Consider the following 13,115-nt stretch of genomic DNA (forward strand, 5'->3'; position numbering starts at 1 on the left):
TGGTGTCAGTCAGGTGTCAGCCTCGCCTCGTGATGGTTTCAGTCTGGTGTCAGCCTCGCCTCGTCATGGTGTCAGTCTGGTGTCAGCCTCGCCTCGTGATAGGGTCAGTCTGGTGTCAGCCTCACATCATGATGGTGTCAGTCAGGTGTCAGCTTCGCCTTGTGATGGGGTCAGTCTGGTGTCAGCCTCGCCTCGTGATGGGGTCAGTCTGGTGTCAGTCTCGCCTCGTGATGGGGTCAGTCTGGTGTCAGCCTCACATCATGATGGTGTCAATCAGGTTTCAGCCTCGCCTTGTGATGGGGTCAGTCTGGTGTCAGCCTCGCCTCGTGATGGGGTCAGTCTGGTGTCAGCCTCGCCTCGTGATGGTGTCAGTCTGGTGTCAGTCTTGTCTCGTGATGGTGTCAGTCTGGTGTCAGTCTCGCCTCGTGATGGGGTCAGTCTGGTGTCAGCCTCACATCGCGATGGGGTCAGTCTGGTGTCAGCCTCGCCTTGTGATGGGGTCAGTCTGGTGTCAGCCTCGCCTCGTGATGGTGTCAGTCTGGTGTCAGCCTCGCCTCGTGATGGGGTCAGTCTGGTGTCAGCCTCACATCGTGATGGTGTCAGTCAGGTGTCAGCCTCGCCTTGTGATGGGGTCAGTCTGGTGTCAGCCTCGCCTCGTGATGGGGTCAGTCTGGTGTCAGCCTCGCCTTGTGATGGGGTCAGTCTGGTGTCAGCCTCGGCTCGTAATGGTGTCAGTCTGGTGTCAGTCTTGCCTCGTGATGGTGTCAGTCTGGTGTCAGTCTCGCCTCGTGATGGGGTCAGTCCGGTGTCAGCCTCGCCTCGTGATGGGGTCAGTCTGGTGTCAGCCTCGCCTCGTGATGGGGTCAGTCTGGTGTCAGTCTCGCATCGTGATGGTGTCAGTCTGGTGTCAGCCTCGCGTCGTAATGGGGTCAGTCTGGTGTCTGCCTCGCCTCGAGATGGGGTCAGTCTGGTGTCAGTCTCGCCTCGTGATGGGGTCAGTCTGGTGTCAGCCTCGCCTAGGGATGGGGTCAGTCTGGTGTCAGTCTCGCCTCGTGATGGGGTCAGTCTGGTGTCAGCCTCGCCTAGTGATGGGGTCAGTCTGGTGTCAGCCTTGCCTCGTGATGGGGTCAGTCCGGTGTCAGTCTCGCCTTGTGATGGGGTCAGTCTGGTGTCAGTCTCGCCTCGTGATGGGGTCAGTCTGGTGTCAGTCTCGCATTGTGATGGTGTCAGTCTGGTGTCAGCCTCGCCTCGTGATGGGGTCAGTTTGGTGTCAGCCTCGCCTCGTGATGGGGTCAGTCTGGTGTCAGTCTCGCCTCGTGATGGAGTCAGTCTGGTGTCAGCCTCGCCTCGTGATGGGGTCAGTCTGGTGTCAGCCTCACATCATGATGGTGTCAGTCTGGTGTCAGCCTCGCCTCGTGATGGGGTCAGTCTGGTGTCAGCCTCACATCGCGATGGGGTCAGTCTGGTGTCAGCCTCGCCTCGTGATGGTGTCAGACTGGTGTCAGCCTCGCCTCGTGATGGGGTCAGTCCGGTGTCAGCCTCGCCTCGTGATGGTGTCAGTCCGGTGTCAGCCTCGCCTTGTGATGGGGTCAGTCCGGTGTCAGTCTCGCCTCGTGATGGTGTCAGTCTGGTGTCAGCCTCGCCTCGTGATGGGATCAGTCTGGTGTCAGCCTCGCCTCGTGATGGGGTCAGTCTGGTGTCAGCCTCTCCTCGTGATGGGGTCAGTCTGGTGTCAGCCTCACCTCATGATGGGGTCAGTCTGGTGTCAGCCTCGCCTCGTGATGGGGTCAGTCTGGTGTCAGTCTCGCATCGTGATGGTGTCAGTCTGGTGTCAGTCTCGCCTCGAGATGGGGTCAGTCTGGTGTCAGTCTCGCATCGTGATGGGGTCAGTCTGGTGTCAGTCTCGCCTCTTGATGGTGTCAGTCAGGTGTCAGCCTCGCCTCGTGATGGTTTCAGTCTGGTGTCAGCCTCGCCTCGTCATGGTGTCAGTCTGGTGTCAGCCTCGCCTCGTGATATGGTCAGTCTGGTGTCAGCCTCACATCATGATGGTGTCAGTCAGGTGTCAGCTTCGCCTAGTGATGGGGTCAGTCTGGTGTCAGCCTTGCCTAGTGATGGGGTCAGTCTGGTGTCAGCCTTGCCTAGTGATGGGGTCAGTCTGGTGTCAGTCTCGCCTTGTGATGGGGTCAGTCTGGTGTCAGCCTTGCCTAGTGATGGGGTCAGTCTGGTGTCAGCCTTGCCTCGTGATGGGGTCAGTCCGGTGTCAGTCTCGCCTTGTGATGGGGTCAGTCTGGTGTCAGTCTCGCCTCGTGATGGGGTCAGTCTGGTGTCAGTCTCGCATTGTGATGGTGTCAGTCTGGTGTCAGCCTCGCCTCGTGATGGTGTCAGTCCGGTGTTAGCCTCGCCTCGTGATGGGATCAGTCTGGTGTCAGCCTCGCCTCGTGATGAGGTCAGTCTGGTGTCAGCCTCTCCTCGTGATGGGGTCAGTCTGGTGTCAGCCTCACCTCATGATGGGGTCAGTCTGGTGTCAGCCTCGCCTCGTGATGGGGTCAGTCTGGTGTCAGTCTCGCATCGTGATGGTGTCAGTCTGGTGTCAGCCTCGCGTCGTAATGGGGTCAGTCTGGTGTCTGCCTCGCCTCGTGATGGGGTCAGTCTGGTGTCAGTCTCGCCTCGTGATGGGGTCAGTCTGGTGTCAACCTCGCCTAGGGATGGGGTCAGTCTGGTGTCAGTCTCGCCTTGTGATGGGGTCAGTCTGGTGTCAGCCTTGCCTAGTGATGGGGTCAGTCTGGTGTCAGCCTTGCCTCGTGATGGGGTCAGTCCGGTGTCAGTCTCGCCTTGTGATGGGGTCAGTCTGGTGTCAGTCTCGCCTCGTGATGGGGTCAGTCTGGTGTCAGCCTCGCCTCGTGATGGGGTCAGTCTGGTGTCAGCCTCGCCTCGTGATGGGGTCAGTCTGGTGTCAGCCTCACATCATGATGGTGTCAGTCTGGTGTCAGCCTCGCCTCGTGATGGGGTCAGTCTGGTGTCAGCCTCACATCGCGATGGGGTCAGTCTGGTGTCAGCCTCGCCTCGTGATGCGGTCAGTCTGGTGTCAGCCTCGCCTCGTGATGGGGTCAGTCTGGTGTCAGCCTCACATCATGAAGGTGTCAGTCTGGTGTCAGCCTCGTCTCGTGATGGTGTCAGTCTGGTGTCAGCCTCGTCTCGTGATGGGGTCAGTCTGGTGTCAGCCTCGCCTAGTGATGGGGTCAGTCTGGTGTCAGCCTCACATCATGATGGTGTCAATCAGGTTTCAGCCTCGCCTTGTGATGGGGTCAGTCTGGTGTCAGCCTCGCCTCGTGATGGGGTCAGTCTGGTGTCAGCCTCGCCTCGTGATGGTGTCAGTCTGGTGTCAGTCTTGTCTCATGATGGTGTCAGTCTGGTGTCAGTCTCGCCTCGTGATGGGGTCAGTCTGGTGTCAGTCTCACCTCGTGATGGGGTCAGTCTGGTGTCAGCCTCACATCGCGATGGGGTCAGTCTGGTGTCAGCCTCGCCTTGTGATGGGGTCAGTCTGGTGTCAGCCTCGCCTCGTGATGGTGTCAGTCTGGTGTCAGCCTCGCCTCGTGATGGGGTCAGTCTGGTGTCAGCCTCGCCTTGTGATGGGGACAGTCTGGTGTCAGCCTCGCCTCGTGATGGGGTCAGTCTCTTGTCAGCCTCACATCGTGATGGTGTCAGTCTGGTGTCAGCCTCGCCTCGTGATGGTGTCAGTCCGGTGTCAGCCTCACATCATGATGGTGTCAGTCTGGTGTCAGCCTCGCCTCGTGATGGTGTCAGTCTGGTGTCAGCCTCGCCTAGTGATGGGGTCAGTCTGGTGTCAGCCTCACATCATGATGGGGTCAGTCTGGTGTCAGCCTCGCCTCGTGATGGTGTCAGTCTGGTGTCAGCCTCGCCTCGTGATGGGGTCAGTCCGGTGTCAGCCTCGCCTCGTGATAGTGTCAGTCCGGTGTCAGCCTCGCCTCGTGATGGGGTCAGTCTGGTGTCAGTCTCGCCTCGTGATGGTGTCAGTCTGGTGTCAGCCTCGCCTAGGGATGGGGTCAGTCTGGTGTCAGTCTCGCCTCGTGATGGGGTCAGTCTGGTGTCAGCCTCGCCTCGTGATGGGGTCAGTCTGGTGTCAGCCTCACATCATGATGGTGTCAGTCTGGTGTCAGCCTCGCCTCGTGATGGGGTCAGTCTGGTGTCAGCCTCACATCGCGATGGGGTCAGTCTGGTGTCAGCCTCGCCTCGTGATGGGGTCAGTCCGGTGTCAGTGTCGCCTCGTGATGGTGTCAGTCTGGTGTCAGTCTCGCATCGTGATGGTGTCAGTCTGGTGTCAGCCTCGCGTCGTAATGGGGTCAGTCTGGTGTCTGCCTCGCCTCGTGATGGGGTCAGTCTGGTGTCAGTCTCGCCTCGTGATGGGGTCAGTCTGGTGTCAACCTCGACTAGGGATGGGGTCAGTCTGGTGTCAGTCTCGCCTTGTGATGGGGTCAGTCTGGTGTCAGCCTCGCCTAGTGATGGGGTCAGTCTGGTGTCAGCCTCACATCATGATGGGGTCAGTCTGGTGTCAGCCTTGCCTCGTGATGGGGTCAGTCCGGTGTCAGTCTCGCCTTGTGATGGGTTCAGTCTGGTGTCAGCCTCACATCGTGATATTGTCAGTCTGGTGTCAGCCTCGCCTCGTGATGGTGTCAGTCCGGTGTCAGCCTCGCCTCGTGATTGGGTCAGTCCGGTGTCAGCCTCGCCTAGTGATGGGGTCAGTCTGGTGTCAGCCTCACATCATGATGGGGTCAGTCTGGTGTCAGCCTCACATCATGATGGGGTCAGTCTGGTGTCAGCATCGCCTCGTGATGGTGTCAGTCTGGTGTCAGCCTCGCCTAGTGATAGGGTCAGTCTGGTGTCAGCCTCGCCTCGTGATGCGGTCAGTCTGGTGTCAGCCTCGCCTCTTGATGGGGTCAGTCTGGTGTCAGCCTCACATCATGAAGGTGTCAGTCTGGTGTCAGCCTCGTCTCGTGATGGTGTCAGTCTGGTGTCAGCCTCGTCTCGTGATGGGGTCAGTCTGGTGTCAGCCTCGCCTAGTGATGGGGTCAGTCTGGTGTCAGCCTCACATCGTGATGGTGTCAGTCAGGTGTCAGCTTTGCCTTGTGATGGGGTCAGTCTGGTGTCAGCCTCGCCTCGTGATGGGGTCAGTCTGGTGTCAGCCTCGCCTCGTGATGGGGTCAGTCTGGTGTCAGCCTCGCCTCGTGATGGTGTCAGTCTGGTGTCAGTCTCGCCTCGAGATGGGGTCAGTCTGGTGTCAGTCTCGCATCGTGATGGGGTCAGTCTGGTGTCAGTCTCGCCTCTTGATGGTGTCAGTCAGGTGTCAGCCTCGCCTCGTGATGGTTTCAGTCTGGTGTCAGCCTCGCCTCGTGATGCGGTCAGTCTGGTGTCAGCCTCGCCTCGTGATAGGGTCAGTCTGGTTTCAGCCTCACATCATGATGGTGTCAGTCAGGTGTCAGCTTCGCCTTGTGATGGGGTCAGTCTGGTGTCAGCCTCGCCTCGTGATGGGGTCAGTCTGGTGTCAGTCTCGCCTCGTGATGGGGTCAGTCTGGTGTCAGCCTCACATCATGATGGTGTCAATCAGGTTTCAGCCTCGCCTTGTGATGGGGTCAGTCTGGTGTCAGCCTCGCCTCGTGATGGTGTCAGTCTGGTGTCAGCCTCGCCTCGTGATGGGGTCAGTCTGGTGTCAGCCTCGCCTTGTGATGGGGACAGTCTGGTGTCAGCCTCGCCTCGTGATGGGGTCAGTCTGGTGTCAGCCTCACATCGTGATGGTGTCAGTCTGGTGTCAGCCTCGCCTCGTGATGGTGTCAGTCTGGTGTCAGCCTCACATCATGATGGTGTCAGTCTGGTGTCAGCCTCGCCTCGTGATGGTGTCAGTCTGGTGTCAGCCTCGCCTAGTGATGGGGTCAGTCTGGTGTCAGCCTCACATCATGATGGGGTCAGTCTGGTGTCAGCCTCGCCTGGTGATGGTGTCAGTCTGGTGTCAGCCTCGCCTCGTGATGGGGTCAGTCTGGTGTCAGCCTCGCCTAGGAATGGGGTCAGTCTGGTGTCAGTCTCGCCTCGTGATGGGGTCAGTCTGGTGTCAGCCTCGCCTCGTGATAGGGTCAGTCTGGTGTCAGCCTCACATCGTGATGGTGTCGGTCAGGTGTCAGCTTCGCCTTGTGATGGGGTCAGTCTGGTGTCAGCCTCGCCTAGGGATGGGGTCAGTCTGGTGTCAGTCTCGCCTCGTGATGGGGTCAGTCTGGTGTCAGCCTCGCCTAGTGATGGGGTCAGTCTGGTGTCAGCCTTGCCTCGTGATGGGGTCAGTCCGGTGTCAGTCTCGCCTCGTGATGGGGTCAGTCTGGTGTCAGTCTCGCCTCGTGATGGGGTCAGTCTGGTGTCAATCTCGCATCGTGATGGTGTCAGTCTGGTGTCAGCCTCGCATCGCGATGGGGTCAGTCTGGTGTCAGTCTCGCCTCGTGATGGGGTCAGTCTGGTGTCAGTCTCGCCTCGTGATGGGGTCAGTCTGGTGTCAGCCTCGCCTCGTGATGGTGTCAGTCTGGTGTCAGCCTCACATCATGATGGTGTCAGTCAGGTGTCAGCCTCGCCTCGTGATGGTTTCAGTCTGGTGTCAGCCTCGCCTCGTCATGGTGTCAGTCTGGTGTCAGCCTCGCCTCGTGATAGGGTCAGCCTGGTTTCAGCCTCACATCATGATGGTGTCAGTCAGGTGTCAGCTTCGCCTTGTGATGGGGTCAGTCTGGTGTCAGCCTCGCCTCGTGATGGGGTCAGTCTGGTGTCAGTCTCGCCTCGTGATGGGGTCAGTCTGGTGTCAGCCTCACATCATGATGGTGTCAATCAGGTTTCAGCCTCGCCTTGTGATGGGGTCAGTCTGGTGTCAGCCTCGCCTCGTGATGGTGTCAGTCTGGTGTCAGCCTCGCCTCGTGATGGGGTCAGTCTGGTGTCAGCCTCACATCATGATGGTGTCAGTCAGGTGTCAGCCTCGCCTTGTGATGGGGTCAGTCTGGTGTCAGCCTCGCCTCGTGATGGGGTCAGTCTGGTGTCAGCCTCGCCTTGTGATGGGGTCAGTCTGGTGTCAGCCTCGCCTCGTGATGGGGTCAGTCCGGTGTCAGTCTCGCCTCGTGATGGTGTCAGTCTGGTGTCAGCCTCGCCTCGTGATGGGGTCAGTCTGGTGTCAGCCTCGCCTCGTGATGGGGTCAGTCTGGTGTCAGCCTCACCTCATGATGGGGTCAGTCTGGTGTCAGCCTCGCCTCGTGATGGGGTCAGTCTGGTGTCAGTCTCGCATCGTGATGGTGTCAGTCTGGTGTCAGCCTCGCGTCGTAATGGGGTCAGTCTGGTGTCTGCCTCGCCTCGTGATGGGGTCAGTCTGGTGTCAGTCTAGCCTCGTGATGGGGTCAGTCTGGTGTCAGCCTCGCCTAGGGATGGGGTCAGTCTGGTGTCAGTCTCGCCTCGTGATGGGGTCAGTCTGGTGTCAGCCTCGCCTAGTGATGGGGTCAGTCTGGTGTCAGCCTTGCCTCGTGATGGGGTCAGTCCGGTGTCAGTCTCGCCTTGTGATGGGGTCAGTCTGGTGTCAGTCTCGCCTCGTGATGGGGTCAGTCTGGTGTCAGTCTCGCATTGTGATGGTGTCAGTCTGGTGTCAGCCTCGCCTCGTGATGGGGTCAGTTTGGTGTCAGCCTCGCCTCGTGATGGGGTCAGTCTGGTGTCAGTCTCGCCTCGTGATGGAGTCAGTCTGGTGTCAGCCTCGCCTCGTGATGGGGTCAGTCTGGTGTCAGCCTCACATCATGATGGTGTCAGTCTGGTGTCAGCCTCGCCTCGTGATGGGGTCAGTCTGGTGTCAGCCTCACATCGCGATGGGGTCAGTCTGGTGTCAGCCTCGCCTCGTGATGGTGTCAGACTGGTGTCAGCCTCGCCTCGTGATGGGGTCAGTCCGGTGTCAGCCTCGCCTCGTGATGGTGTCAGTCCGGTGTCAGCCTCGCCTTGTGATGGGGTCAGTCCGGTGTCAGTCTCGCCTCGTGATGGTGTCAGTCTGGTGTCAGCCTCGCCTCGTGATGGGATCAGTCTGGTGTCAGCCTCGCCTCGTGATGGGGTCAGTCTGGTGTCAGCCTCTCCTCGTGATGGGGTCAGTCTGGTGTCAGCCTCACCTCATGATGGGGTCAGTCTGGTGTCAGCCTCGCCTCGTGATGGGGTCAGTCTGGTGTCAGTCTCGCATCGTGATGGGGTCAGTCTCGTGTCAGCCTAGCGTCGTAATGGGGTCAGTCTGGTGTCTGCCTCGCCTCGTGATGGGGTCAGTCTGGTGTCAGTCTCGCCTCGTGATGGGGTCAGTCTGGTGTCAACCTCGCCTAGGGATGGGGTCAGTCTGGTGTCAGTCTCGCCTTGTGATGGGGTCAGTCTGGTGTCAGCCTCGCCTCGTGATGCGGTCAGTCTGGTGTCAGCCTCGCCTCGTGATGGGGTCAGTCTGGTGTCAGCCTCACATCATGAAGGTGTCAGTCTGGTGTCAGCCTCGTCTCGTGATGGTGTCAGTCTGGTGTCAGCCTTGTCTCGTGATGGGGTCAGTCTGGTGTCAGTCTAGCCTCGTGATGGGGTCAGTCTGGTGTCAGCCTCGCCTAGGGATGGGGTCAGTCTGGTGTCAGTCTCGCCTCGTGATGGGGTCAGTCTGGTGTCAGCCTCGCCTAGTGATGGGGTCAGTCTGGTGTCAGCCTTGCCTCGTGATGGGGTCAGTCCGGTGTCAGTCTCGCCTTGTGATGGGGTCAGTCTGGTGTCAGTCTCGCCTCGTGATGGGGTCAGTCTGGTGTCAGTCTCGCATTGTGATGGTGTCAGTCTGGTGTCAGCCTCGCCTCGTGATGGGGTCAGTTTGGTGTCAGCCTCGCCTCGTGATGGGGTCAGTCTGGTGTCAGTCTCGCCTCGTGATGGAGTCAGTCTGGTGTCAGCCTCGCCTCGTGATGGGGTCAGTCTGGTGTCAGCCTCACATCATGATGGTGTCAGTCTGGTGTCAGCCTCGCCTCGTGATGGGGTCAGTCTGGTGTCAGCCTCACATCGCGATGGGGTCAGTCTGGTGTCAGCCTCGCCTCGTGATGGTGTCAGACTGGTGTCAGCCTCGCCTCGTGATGGGGTCAGTCCGGTGTCAGCCTCGCCTCGTGATGGTGTCAGTCCGGTGTCAGCCTCGCCTTGTGATGGGGTCAGTCCGGTGTCAGTCTCGCCTCGTGATGGTGTCAGTCTGGTGTCAGCCTCGCCTCGTGATGGGATCAGTCTGGTGTCAGCCTCGCCTCGTGATGGGGTCAGTCTGGTGTCAGCCTCTCCTCGTGATGGGGTCAGTCTGGTGTCAGCCTCACCTCATGATGGGGTCAGTCTGGTGTCAGCCTCGCCTCGTGATGGGGTCAGTCTGGTGTCAGTCTCGCATCGTGATGGGGTCAGTCTCGTGTCAGCCTAGCGTCGTAATGGGGTCAGTCTGGTGTCTGCCTCGCCTCGTGATGGGGTCAGTCTGGTGTCAGTCTCGCCTCGTGATGGGGTCAGTCTGGTGTCAACCTCGCCTAGGGATGGGGTCAGTCTGGTGTCAGTCTCGCCTTGTGATGGGGTCAGTCTGGTGTCAGCCTCGCCTCGTGATGCGGTCAGTCTGGTGTCAGCCTCGCCTCGTGATGGGGTCAGTCTGGTGTCAGCCTCACATCATGAAGGTGTCAGTCTGGTGTCAGCCTCGTCTCGTGATGGTGTCAGTCTGGTGTCAGCCTTGTCTCGTGATGGGGTCAGTCTGGTGTCAGCCTCGCCTAGTGATGGGGTCAGTCTGGTGTCAGCCTCACATCGTAATGGTGTCAGTCAGGTGTCAGCTTTGCCTTGTGATGGGGTCAGTCTGGTGTCAGCCTCGCCTCGTGATGGGGTCAGTCCGGTGTCAGCCTCGCCTCGTGATGGGGTCAGTCTGGTGTCAGCCTCGCCTCGTGATGGTGTCAGTCTGGTGTCAGTCTCGCCTCGAGATGGGGTCAGTCTGGTGTCAGTCTCGCATCGTGATGGGGTCAGTCTGGTGTCAGTCTCGCCTCGTGATGGTGTCAGTCAGGTGTCAGCCTCGCCTCGTGATGGTTTCAGTCTGGTGTCAGCCTCGCCTCGTCATGGTGTCAGTCTGGTGTCAGCCTCGCCTCGTGATAGGGTCAGTCTGGTGTCAGCCTCACATCATGATGGTGTCAGTCAGGTGTCAGCTTCGCCTAGTGATGGGGTCAGTCTGGTGTCAGCCTCGCCTCGTGATGCGGTCAGTCTGGTGTCAGCCTCGCCTCGTGATGGGGTCAGTCCGGTGTCAGCCTCGCCTCGTGATGGTGTCAGTCCGGTGTCAGCCTCGCCTCGTGATGGGGTCAGTCCGGTGTCAGCCTCGCCTCGAGATGGTGTCAGTCTGGTGTCAGCCTCGCCTCGTGATGGGGTCAGTCTGGTGTCAGCCTCACCTCATGATGGGGTCAGTCTGGTGTCAGCCTCGCCTCGTGATGGGGTCAGTCTGGTGTCAGCCTCGCCTCGTGATGGTGTCAGTCTGGTGTCAGCCTCGCCTCGTGATGGGGTCAGTCTGGTGTCAGCCTCGCCTCGTGATGGGGTCAGTCTGGTGTCAGCCTCACCTCATGATGGGGTCAGTCTGGTGTCAGCCTCGCCTAGGGATGGGGTCAGTCTGGTGTCAGTCTCGCCTCGTGATGGGGTCAGTCTGGTGTCAGCCTCGCCTAGTGATGGGGTCAGTCTGGTGTCAGCCTTGCCTCGTGATGGGGTCAGTCCGGTGTCAGTCTCGCCTTGTGATGGGGTCAGTCTGGTGTCAGTCTCGCCTCGTGATGGGGTCAGTCTGGTGTCAGTCTCGCATTGTGATGGTGTCAGTCTGGTGTCAGCCTCGCCTCGTGATGGGGTCAGTTTGGTGTCAGCCTCGCCTCGTGATGGGGTCAGTCTGGTGTCAGTCTGGCCTCGTGATGGAGTCAGTCTGGTGTCAGCCTCGCCTCGTGATGGGGTCAGTCTGGTGTCAGCCTCACATCATGATGGTGTCAGTCTGGTGTCAGCCTCGCCTCGTGATGGGGTCAGTCTGGTGTCAGCCTCACATCGCGATGGGGTCAGTCTGGTGTCAGCCTCGCCTCGTGATGGTGTCAGACTGGTGTCAGCCTCGCCTCGTGATGGGGTCAGTCCGGTGTCAGCCTCGCCTCGTGATGGTGTCAGTCCGGTGTCAGCCTCGCCTCGTGATGGGGTCAGTCCGGTGTCAGTCTCGCCTCGTGATGGTGTCAGTCTGGTGTCAGCCTCGCCTCGTGATGGGATCAGTCTGGTGTCAGCCTCGCCTCGTGATGGGGTCAGTCTGGTGTCAGCCTCTCCTCGTGATTGGGTCAGTCTGGTGTCAGCCTCACCTCATGATGGGGTCAGTCTGGTGTCAGCCTCGCCTCGTGATGGGGTCAGTCTGGTGTCAGTCTCGCATCGTGATGGTGTCAGTCTGGTGTCAGCCTCGCGTCGTAATGGGGTCAGTCTGGTGTCTGCCTCGCCTCGTGATGGGGTCACTCTTGTGTCAGTCTCGCCTCGTGATGGGGTCAGTCTTGTGTCAACCTCGCCTAGGGATGGGGTCAGTCTGGTGTCAGTCTCGCCTTGTGATGGGGTCAGTCTGGTGTCAGCCTTGCCTAGTGATGGGGTCAGTCTGGTGTCAGCCTTGCCTCGTGATGTGGTCAGTCCGGTGTCAGTCTCGCCTTGTGATGGGGTCAGTCTGGTGTCAGTCTCGCCTCGTGATGGGGTCAGTCTGGTGTCAGTCTCGCATTGTGATGGTGTCAGTCTGGTGTCAGCCTCGCCTCGTGATGGGGTCAGTCTGGTGTCAGCCTCGCCTCGTGATGGGGTCAGTCTGGTGTCAGCCTCACATCATGATGGTGTCAGTCTGGTGTCAGCCTCGCCTCGTGATGGGGTCAGTCTGGTGTCAGCCTCGCCTCGTGATGGGGTCAGTCTGGTGTCAGCCTCGCCTCGTGATGGGGTCAGTCTGGTGTCAGCCTTGCCTCGTGATGGGGTCAGTCTGGTGTCAGCGTCGCCTCGTGATGGGGTCAGTCCGGTGTCAGCCTCGCCTCGTGATGGGGTCAGTCTGGTGTCAGCCTCGCCTCGTGATGGGGTCAGTCTGGTGTCAGCCTCACCTCGTGATGGTGTCAGTCTGGTGTCAGCCTCGCCTCGTGATGGGGTCAGACTGGTGTCAGCCTCACATCATGATGGTGTCAGTCTGGTGTCAGCCTCGCCTAGTGATGGGGTCAGTCTGGTGTCAGCCTCGCCTCGTGATGGTGTCAGTCTGGTGTCAGCCTCGCCTCGTGATGGGGTCAGTCTGGTGTCAGCCTCACCTCGTGATGGGGTCAGTCTGTTGTCAGCCTCGCCTCGTGATGGGTTCAGTCTGGTGTCAGCCTCGCCTCGTGATGGGGTCAGTCTGGTGTCAGCCTCACATCATGATGGTGTCAGTCTTGTGTCAGCCTCGCCTCGTGATGGGGTCAGTCTGGTGTCAGCCTCGCCTCGTGATGGTGTCAGTCTGGTGTCAGCCTCGCGTCGTAATGGGGTCAGTCTGGTGTCTGCCTCGCCTCGTGATGGGGTCAGTCTGGTGTCAGTCTCGCCTCGTGATGGGGTCAGTCTTGTGTCAACCTCGCCTAGGGATGGGGTCAGTCTGGTGTCAGCCTCGCCTCGTGATGGGGTCAGTCTGGTGTCAGCCTCGCCTCGTGATGGTGTCAGTCTGGTGTCAGCCTCGCGTCGTAATGGGGTCAGTCTGGTGTCTGCCTCGCCTCGTGATGGGGTCAGTCTGGTGTCAGCCTCGCCTCGTGATGGTGTCAGTCTGGTGTCAGCCTCGCCTCGTGATAGGGTCAGTCTGGTGTCAGCCTCACATCATGATGGTGTCAGTCAGGTGTCAGCTTCGCCTAGTGATGGGGTCAGTCTGGTGTCAGCCTCGCCTCGTGATGCGGTCAGTCTGGTGTCAGCCTCGCCTCGTGATGGGGTCAGTCCGGTGTCAGCCTCGCCTCGTGATGGTGTCAGTCCGGTGTCAGCCTCGCCTCGTGATGGGGTCAGTCCGGTGTCAGCCTCGCCTCGAGATGGTGTCAGTCTGGTGTCAGCCTCGCCTCGTGATGGGGTCAGTCTGG

This window comes from Staurois parvus, unplaced genomic scaffold, assembly GCF_062004578.1.
Source record: "Staurois parvus isolate SC_StPar_1 unplaced genomic scaffold, SC_StPar_1.0 ptg000045l, whole genome shotgun sequence".
NCBI lineage: Eukaryota > Metazoa > Chordata > Amphibia > Anura > Ranidae > Staurois > Staurois parvus.